This window comes from Haemorhous mexicanus, chromosome 12 (assembly GCF_027477595.1).
Source record: "Haemorhous mexicanus isolate bHaeMex1 chromosome 12, bHaeMex1.pri, whole genome shotgun sequence".
In the NCBI taxonomy this organism is placed as follows: domain Eukaryota; kingdom Metazoa; phylum Chordata; class Aves; order Passeriformes; family Fringillidae; genus Haemorhous; species Haemorhous mexicanus.
In genome coordinates this window covers 8570089-8579401 of record NC_082352.1, presented here as the reverse complement: position 1 = coordinate 8579401, position 9313 = coordinate 8570089, and the positions used below count along the sequence as shown (strand labels likewise).

General features: G+C 44.5%; 1 long non-coding RNA gene across 1 annotated transcript in view; it reads right to left on the bottom strand.

Annotated features, from left to right (window-relative positions):
- Nucleotides 1-19: 19 nt before the first annotated feature.
- Nucleotides 20-9313, bottom strand: part of LOC132332586 (uncharacterized) — a 37347-nt gene continuing 28053 nt past the window's right edge. Inside the window, exon 4 of the long non-coding RNA XR_009487938.1 lies at nt 20-1313. This is a non-coding gene — a long non-coding RNA (uncharacterized LOC132332586). The remainder of the gene's footprint in view (nt 1314-9313) is intronic.

Genomic DNA, 9313 nt, shown 5'->3' with positions numbered 1-9313 from the left:
AAGGTACATCTTGCCATAATTAATATTCACTGTCAATAATATTTATTTTTAAATGAAGATTGGAAACAAGGTAAGACATTTGTTTATAAACTGTATTGTATATTGCTGAATAACAGTTGAATAAAAAGATTTTGAAATAAAGTTTTTACAGATGTGTGTGCCTTTCCCTGTGTCCTGAATGTCCCTGAGAAGGCTTGATGGCTGCATGCCTTCCCTGCCTTGTCACAGCACAGAGACTTGAGGAAAGATGCAGTACAAACAAAATAAAATTGAAATCAGTTATTTTTCAGACACCCTCACCAAAGCCCACAGCAGAACGTGCAGGCAGCCAGTCCCAGGCTGCAGCTGCCTTTTCCTTGGTGCCACCAGCTATCCCTGGGCAGTCAGGGCAAGATCTGGTAGATGGACAGTGGGACAGTGTGTGGCATTCGATGTAAATTGCTTTGGTTTGCCCCAGGCCTCTCTGAAAAAAGGTGAATCAAGCAGTGGAAAATCAAAATAAATCATCCTGGAATGTTGTGTAACCTAGTTCCAAGGTTTGTTTAAAATATATTCAGATTTTTAAAATGCATAATTTTGTCACTTTTCTTATCCAGGTGAGCTTCCTTTAAAGAGGCTTTTTTACAGTAAATAGTTATTTTTCTGTTGCAAAATGCTTGTTTTTCAAGTGAGCCAGTAAGATGACTTGGTAAAGAAACATGACCTTCGTTAGCTGAATTTAGTGAACTGCCATGAAATTTCCTATGTCTGACTGTGACTCTTATCCTGTCACTTGTGTGGCATTTTAGAGAGGCGTTTCCTTGTGGAAAAGGCAGAGTGACAGCTCCAGTGGCAGCAGGACTGTGCCTGTAGGAGCTGCAGAGCAAACACAGGACACGCCACTGCCTCACCTCGTACCCGAGTCCTGTCCTAGAAGGAGGGCAGGAAGGGATTGCCATTCTCCCAGGTGCTCAGGATTTCCTTTTTCTAGGGCTGCCAGCGACAGCCAGGGATTTGTCCACTGGCACTCCCTGGGTTTGAGACCAAGCAGATCTGTGTTTGATACATGTACTACACTGTGGTAGTAAAAGCCTCTGGCACTGGGGCAAACTCACCATGGGGACCCAAAGGCGACAAAATCTTCACAGTAATGTTCATCCCATTACTGCCAGCTGTAGGACTGGGGAGCAATCCACAATCCTCCCACAAAAAGCTGAACTGCTCTTTGGAAGAACAAGGAGGAGGAGGTTGTTGCCAGCCTGGAGGTGCATCAGAGCATGAGACACTGAAGAACACAGTCCTTGGCTTCCACGGGCACACGGGAGCTTCTAAACCTGGAAGGAAAAGGTAGGTGGGAAAAAGATTTGCATGTTGGACCATGTCTGAACAAATACCAGCATTCCTGTGTGGGAATGTGCTCAAGGACAGTAACTCCAGCAGAGGTGTGCGTGGAGCCTGCAATGTCAGGAGAGTTCTAACCCTTCCACCATGGGCTGGTCACGCAAGTGAAACCTGCCTGTGTTTGGACAGGGGTCCTCTGGCCAGCTCTTCATCGCTGCTGCTGCTTTCTCAAGGGCAGAGAATATTTCTCAGGGCCTCAACTTCCTTCTAAGGGAGAGAACTAAAATTTTTCCACAAGAGGAAGAAGAAAATCTGCCTAAATTGGTCTAAATAAATAGCTGAGGCTTGAAGTAGTGAAGCATGTCTGTCTGAGAGTAGTTATGCTTCTATTTCAACTCAGCCCTACCCCAACTGGTCTCCAAGTAAACAGGTATCTGCTCTGCTCTGATATTTTTGTTCCATCACTTACAGAGTACATTGTCTCTTAAATTACAGACCGTGTGGCTTGGAGGAAATATATCAATCATCTTGAGTGTGTCCTTCCCTTCCTTTTGTAGCCTGTTACCTGCAAAGGGATGTGGCAGCAAGTTTTGTGTGCAATGACAGGAGTACAATTACCAAGGTCTTTTAGACTTTAATCACATTAAAGATGAAAAAATATTAAATCTGCAAGTAAAAGTAACTTTTTTTATCCTTTCTGAGATCAGAATTAAGCATGCCACAGTAGGAATAACAATTCTTATATTCCGATTCACCATAAAACCTCAGAAATACTAAACAATAACCTGAGGATTTGATGGAAAATCTCTGCTAGCAAGAGCAAAAGGCATCTTTTCTTTCCAGTGAAGACCTGTACACAGGCAGAGAGAACTCATTCCCAGCACACAGGATAACTTCAACAAGTGAGATTGCCTTGCTTTACCTTTACCTTCACTTCACTACGTCTGCCTTTAAAAATGTGCAAAATGAGTCCTTCCGGTTTTGGGGCCATGGTTTCCACATTCAGACCAGCTTTTTTTAGCATAACACAGCCTATAATTGGCCCCATATTCCTGTAGTGCAGGGAAAATAAGTGGCTAAAGAGGAGAGTACAGCTTTCAGTACAGTATTTAGTCTTTAAAAAGCACTTAAAGGAATGAGAAACGTTTTGAAGAGAAATTGTAAAGAATTTGGAGCCTTATAGCTTGTGAGTGTGTTGAGAACTTTTGCTAAAACATCTGTCCTTTGAGAGTGCTCTTTCTTCTGAAAAGGGCAACTGCCTCACTTCTGCTGATTGTATTTACAAAGGGCAGAGCGAGGTTTTGCCGTACCCTTAATGGACAGAGGCTGGTGGCAAATCTTGCTCTTTCATAAATCTCAGCATTCCTGGTGGTGTCTGCTGTCAGAATCGATTAGGAGCAAGTGCCTGTGCTGCAGAGCCGTGGGAGGCTGGTGTGGCTCCTGCAGTGCCACAGGGAGCCGGGCACAGGCTCCCCCAGCACCACGGGTGGGGTGGGTGGTGCCTGGGGAGAGCAGCCCCGGGTCCCTGCGCTGGGGACAGCACAGGCTCCTCGCACAGCCAGCAAGCAGGGAAACATGAGGGATGGCTGTTGGGGGCCAGAGCTGAGTCATCTGTAATATAATCATAAGGAAACACACATTTTTCCTGAGAGAAAATCAATAGAACTTTGCACTTTTCCTTGTAATATTTCCAGTCTGCGCCATCAGCTGCAGCTCGCTCACAGTTATACTGCCATAAATCCACTGCGGGTTAATGGATTTCCACAAAAACGAATGGATTTACAGCAGTGTAACAGAGCTGGTGCTAGAGCCGTGCACATGTAAAAATACACGGAACAAAAGCAGTTTGATAGCACACAGGTGACCTTCAAAGTGCCAAGACCTAGTGAGTAAAAAACAAAATTACCCAGTCTGTGGTGTGCTCCTTTTCTGGCAAAGTTCCTGAGGAAAATGGGGCCTGCAGTGCTGGAAACCTCGCTGTGCGTGGCAAGAGGGCCAGACCCACTGAAGGGAGGATGGGTGAATGAGCAGCTTCATGCTGTGATGGAGAGTGCAAAAGACTGTCTGAACACGTCATTTGTCATTTCCTGCATAAAACATTTTGGAGCCTAGTCTTGCTTAGAATTAGTAAGTAAGTAAATAATGTGCTCCCAAACTTGTGTGTCAAAACTAGGTTGGTTAATGTATGAGCTGCCTCCGCTGCATTTGTTACTCCACAGCAAATTTCATGCTTAGCCAGAGGCTGGCAAAGTTCATTTATTCATTATCCCCAAACTTTGGGCAGTTATTATTCAAACGCCCCTAGTACATCTATTTAATAAGAAGAGAACAGAAAATTGATGGGATCAGAAATGTTAAAGTCTTAATTAATGCTTTTAGCAAAGACTGATTGGAGGGGGGTTGTTGTGAGAATATTAATGCGCAGCAAGCATGTCTGGCTGGTGTCACTGGGCAGGGGGAGGGCTCTGCCAGCCCTGCCCAGGGAGCTCTGCCCCTGCAGCCCCCTGAGCTCTGCACCTGTGGGACACCCTCAGCATCACCCCAGGGCTCTGAGCCCCCAGGTCAGGGAAAAACAGTGCTGCAGGCCTAGGGGAGCACTGAAATACCAGCATGTGGGAATTACTGCTGCTAATGGGTTTAAATGGTAAAACATCCATTACAGCAGAGTAAAGATGGGGGGTTCTTTCTTTTCTGCTGTTTCTGGGCTTCTGTGGCATTTCTGTGCAGTTCTGCAGATCCTGTGCTGCAATGGGGGCTGCTGGGCAGCTGGGGGCTTTGCTGTGGCCACACAGGGACCAGGTTTGGGTTTTGTTGGAGCAGCTGCAATTATTCCACACGAAAATTAACAGGCCTTGAAACAATGGAACAAGATGAAGTCTTGAAAAATCCCAACAAAGGAGGCTGTAATGAGCCCCTGCCTCAGCCCGTCCTGCCCCAGCACAGAAGCTGTGTGTGATGGGATAGGGAGGAGGGAGGAAGGGCAGGTATGGAATCCTCTGAATCCTTCCCTCTCAGGGAAATCCCCAGGGCCTTGCCTTGGAAGAATATACCATAGAGTTTTCCCCAGCTAGGCTGTAGAGAGGACCTAGCCCATGGTGCCCTGCAGCACTATTGCCAATCTACATTAGACTGCTTCCCCCACTGGCCAGTTGACACTACCTATCCCAAATATTCATCCCTCATTGCCCCTTCAAGTTACTGCCCTTTGCACCACCCGTGCCCTAGGTCATTGGTCACTACAGACCCCATGGTTTCTCTTTGTCCCTGATCCCTTCAGCGTGCTTTGGAATAAACCTTTGCTGGAATACATCATACAAAGATCCTTCCTGTCTTTCCTCTGCTGAGCTATCTGTGGGGGGTGTGTGTGTGTGTGTGTAGCATTTCTACCACCCTGCCATGCTGCAACAGCAGGATGGGAGGTTGTTGCTGAGTTTAGACCAAGTTCATAAAACCCAGCAACCTCTGCTGAGTAGAGATGGATAATATTATAAATGAAGCCAGTCAGGGAAAATATGTGCTTCAGCTCTATAACAATGACAATCCAAAGTTGAACAAGGGGGCTTTTTTTAAGGATCCATGCTAATGGCAACAGTGGATTGAAATCTCCTGTTTCTCCTCTGGTGACTGCCCACCTTCGAATTATAGCAATTATGGACATTGCAAGTAAAACTCAGTTACATTACGGGCTGAATCGAAGAGGACTGTGATGTGGAGTTAGTTAATGGATTTCCCTATTTGTTGCATATAGATTTCCTTTCCTGTTATTATTGAACTGGTTCTTAAATCTCATATGGAAAATCATCTGTAGCATAATGCAAAACTAAACTACCAAGATCTTCATAAATAATTCAAAAATGTTTACAATTCAATTGAAGATTATACTTTCCTAACAGGAAATGTTTGGGATTTACTCTGGGGAAGATGGGAAAGGAGGTGTTACTTTTATTTCTATTCCATGACCACATCTTTCAAAACTTTTCATTAATCTCTGTGTTAGTATTGTCCTTGAAATATGATGCAACAAGTCTTTGGGAGTATTACACAGGTGAAAAAACAGATGACCACAGAAATGGACTCTTGTTTTTTGATTATCTTGTAATTTTGCTTGGAAATCTGAAGTAATTGATTTATTTTAATAAACTAAAATAGGAATTCTTCATGACTAAATATTTTTCAGGCTTTGAAGTTGCTCTGACAATCCAGGGAGTATTGTAACTCATTTTGAGTTTTAGGGTGATCAACATAGTACCTAGGCAGGTGTTGATATTTAGGCTGGCAGTCAAAGTCAGCAGTTTGGCAAAAAATTAGTAACATATTTCTGATTTCCAAGTGTTGTGGTTTTATAATAGGTTTTAATTTATTTTTTTTCCCAGCAGAGTCCCTCTGTATTAACAGTCTATGTTAAACATGAGATTTAGCTCTAAAGTCCCATGGCAGAGCCTCTTTTTAATGCCTATGCTGTAATTTATTTACTTACTGTTCTGGACTGCTGCATTTCAGTGCTTCCAGAGTTGTCAGAGTTGATCCAAGTGATGGATACCTGTCAGTGTGTCATTAACCAACTGTCTTTGCAGTTTTACAAATGTGTCACCAGCCCCTCAGGGAGAGTGTCTGTGCTCTTGGGCCGGGTGCGAGGAAGGTCAGTGCCAGAACTCTGACAGTCTCTTGGCTTTGCCTCATCCTTCCCTCAGGAGAGCAATGTGGAGGTGGCTGTGACCCAGAGAGGAGCAGCTTGGCCAGATCTTAGCCGAGGACCTGAGAGCTAAATTCCCCCTTGGGAATTAACATGCCCTCTCCTGTCATCAGGCAGCCCCAGGCTGGGGGTTTGTTTGTGCTCTGAGAATCACAGTCAGTTCTCTGGAGCCTATGGAGCACCCCCAGCATGGTGCTGAGGACTCCTAATTTGTCCTTCTTTTCTGGGATCCCCTGCAAAGCACTGAAAGCAGGATGGCAGGGGCTGTATTACCAGGCTGCCAGCCACAGCCAGTGCATCTCAGGAAAGCTCCTGCCCAGCATCTCAGGGCACAGCTCAGCCTCACACTCTGGTCTGGCAGGACAGGCACTGCTGCTCCCACTGCTCTGAGCAGGCAGGGACAGTGAGAGCACAAGGAAAAGCCACCCATCTCTTCCTGAAGGGACCCTCAAGTGCCTCAAGATTTAAAAGCCTGCTTTCCTTAGGCAGTCATCCTGTGTCTGTGGCAGGAATGTGGATGCTGCTGAAACACCCCCCAGTGTTATCCTGAATTTACAATGCCCCAGGAAGCCAGCAGTGCCTACCTACCCAGTGTGTCTCACCCTGACTGAGCCAAGCAGTGTGTGAGCTCTGGAGCTGCACTTGCTTGGGAATGTCAATAAACCTTCAGACAAAGGCACAGTGTGCACATCTAAACCCAAGTCAGGCCAAGGGATAACTGTGCTGAGGGAGATCTAAGCTGGACATGTCTGTCAGTGATACCTGGTACCCTGAGGGGAATGCAGCACTTGAGAAAGTGCACAAGAGAAGCTAAAGGCAACAAAATCAAATGAGACAGTGAAAATTTACAGTTTGATTAAGGAAACATCAGTTACTTTATGGTCTTTACCAAATACACTCATGTTTGTTATTCATTTATGCTAATTCAGTGCAAGATAGTAAAAGTACAATCATTCAGTGCTACAAATAATGATAATAGTGTAATCCATTTACAGAGTGCCTGGATATAATTTCAACTTTTATAGTACAGTGGTATGAAAGTCTCAAGTTAGTTAAATGCACAGCAAGGTGCTAATTGCAATCCTGGTTAGAATGAGCCTCCATTTATGGTTAAGTCACTGATAATGACTTTGCACCCAAGCTAGCCAAGAACCACGCAGCCAGACTCCTTATGACATCCTTTAATAATGAATAACCCTGGCATTTCAGTCTCCAGAGAAGCAAGCAGGGCTCGACAAGACAGGAAGACCAAAACTGAGTGCTTCAATCCTGGAGGAATCTGTGGGTGTGGTCACCTTGCAGCTCTCCAGCACTAGGGAGAGACAGAAGGTGGGCTCTGCCCTCAAGGCTGGGGGCTGCAACCACACCAGGCTTCTGTCAGAATGGCAGCTGTAACATGACTTAATGACAAGACTGAATAAAAGGAACTGAATCCAGCTTTCCACAGTGTCAAATGTGAGTAGCTGAACTTATGCTGGTTTTTTAAAGAACATAAACTCCCTTTATGAACCAGAGTTAATTATTTAATGACCAGAGATGGTCTTACACTATTTATGCTAGACTAAAGCACTTCACTAAAGAAAACCATCTCAAAAGCAAGTGCAAGGAGCTTTGCTGTGTTCAGAAAATGTCTGTCAACCTGCTTGTAAATGTGTATGGAAAAGTCAACCCAGTTTAGGCTCATTACCCCAGGTAATTCAAACCTTGCCACAGCAGGTCTTTTGGAGCACAGCAGCACCAGAGAAAGCCCTGCTCATGTTCAGGGCCATGAAAATGCCAAGTGTTCACGTTTCCCTTTGGTCTGTGCTCATCTGTTGCTGCTGGCTTGGGAAAACCATCCATCCAGTTTGTTTACAGCAAAATGGAGAGGGGAGCCTTGGGGACCATTTACCTGGGAAACAATGTCACCTGCTCTGGGGTCTCAGGACCACGAGACACACCTTGAGGCACAGCCTGCACGGGCAATGTGCTCAGCAAGTGCTGCGGTCAGGCTGAAGCCATTCATTTGTATGTTAGCAACACTTAGCATTCCCAAAACAGCCGGGTGGAGCTCAAGGACACAGGTAAATAAGCAGGAACAGCATGATTTGACACAGCTCGAAGTTTCCCTCTGCTCTAAAACAAGCTTTTCCCGGTGGAGAAAAAGGGGGTGTGGTTTTTTTTCTTCACGTGCTGAACCAAGAAGCAAAATAAGATGTTTTCCCACCTAAACCAAGTGATAACGGGTTCTGTCATGCATCCCTAGCTAATTGGGGTGTGATGAAGTGCATAATTCCAAAGCTATCTACCCTGAGGGCTTAAAGAAAAGCTTAACTGTGCCTGCAAAGCAGAGTGGAGATAGCTGGTGTGACAACTGCCTATCAGGAGGCTGCAGGCTTTCGAACCAGCCTGACACAGGGCCACTATCTGACTGCAGCTCCAATTCTGCCCACAGTCCTGCTGCTGGCTTCAGCAGTTACTCGATGGCCAATAAGGCATTAAAGAGTCACAATGTACAGCTTATTTCAGGAGGAAATATTTTAACAGCACAGGTGACTGTTGTGCATGTATTAAGAAAACCAGGACACAGCATACCAAATTAAGTTCAGCTACAGATAACTGTAACAGAGCAATGCTGACCCCAACTACTGAATGGTGAGACCTGGCTTTTGCTGCACAGGTGAGATTAGGTTTTTTTGGTTTGGTTTCCTCCCTGTCTCCTTGCATATATAAATCACAAATATAGTGTATATTCACAGAAATAATAGCATATATTTACTATTTAGATATTTGAGATAAAACCCCAATATTTTAGAGAGAGAAGTGTCCTTCAAGCTCTGCAGCACAAACTACGGTCTCACAGAAATACAAACTGCAAGAGGAAAGTAGCCCCTACTGGGCAACTCTTTCACTTTGTTAGATTGCAATATATTTTCTTATTTTTCATGTGTCTGGTTTGTGTGACCCTGCCAGTATGCAAAAATGGTCGTTGACAGTTTCTTTGTTTTGGTTTTATTATAATGTAATTTATGGGATGCTGAAAGTCTGCAAGTACTTGTACTTGACTGACATTTCTCTGAGAGTCAAAAGATTGCTCTGTATACTTGACTGAGATTAAAATGAGTAGACTGCATATAGCTGTATCCTGCTTTGAAAGTGCAGGATTGGAAGGCTTCCATTAAATTGTTATTTTCAGTTATTATTAGCTCCTAAATCAGTTAATATAACTCCTTTCCCATAATGAATGCACAGCACTGTAAGCCTAAATGCCATATTTTCTATTGATCTATTTCCACAACCTGTTTAGTGAAATAATTAAAA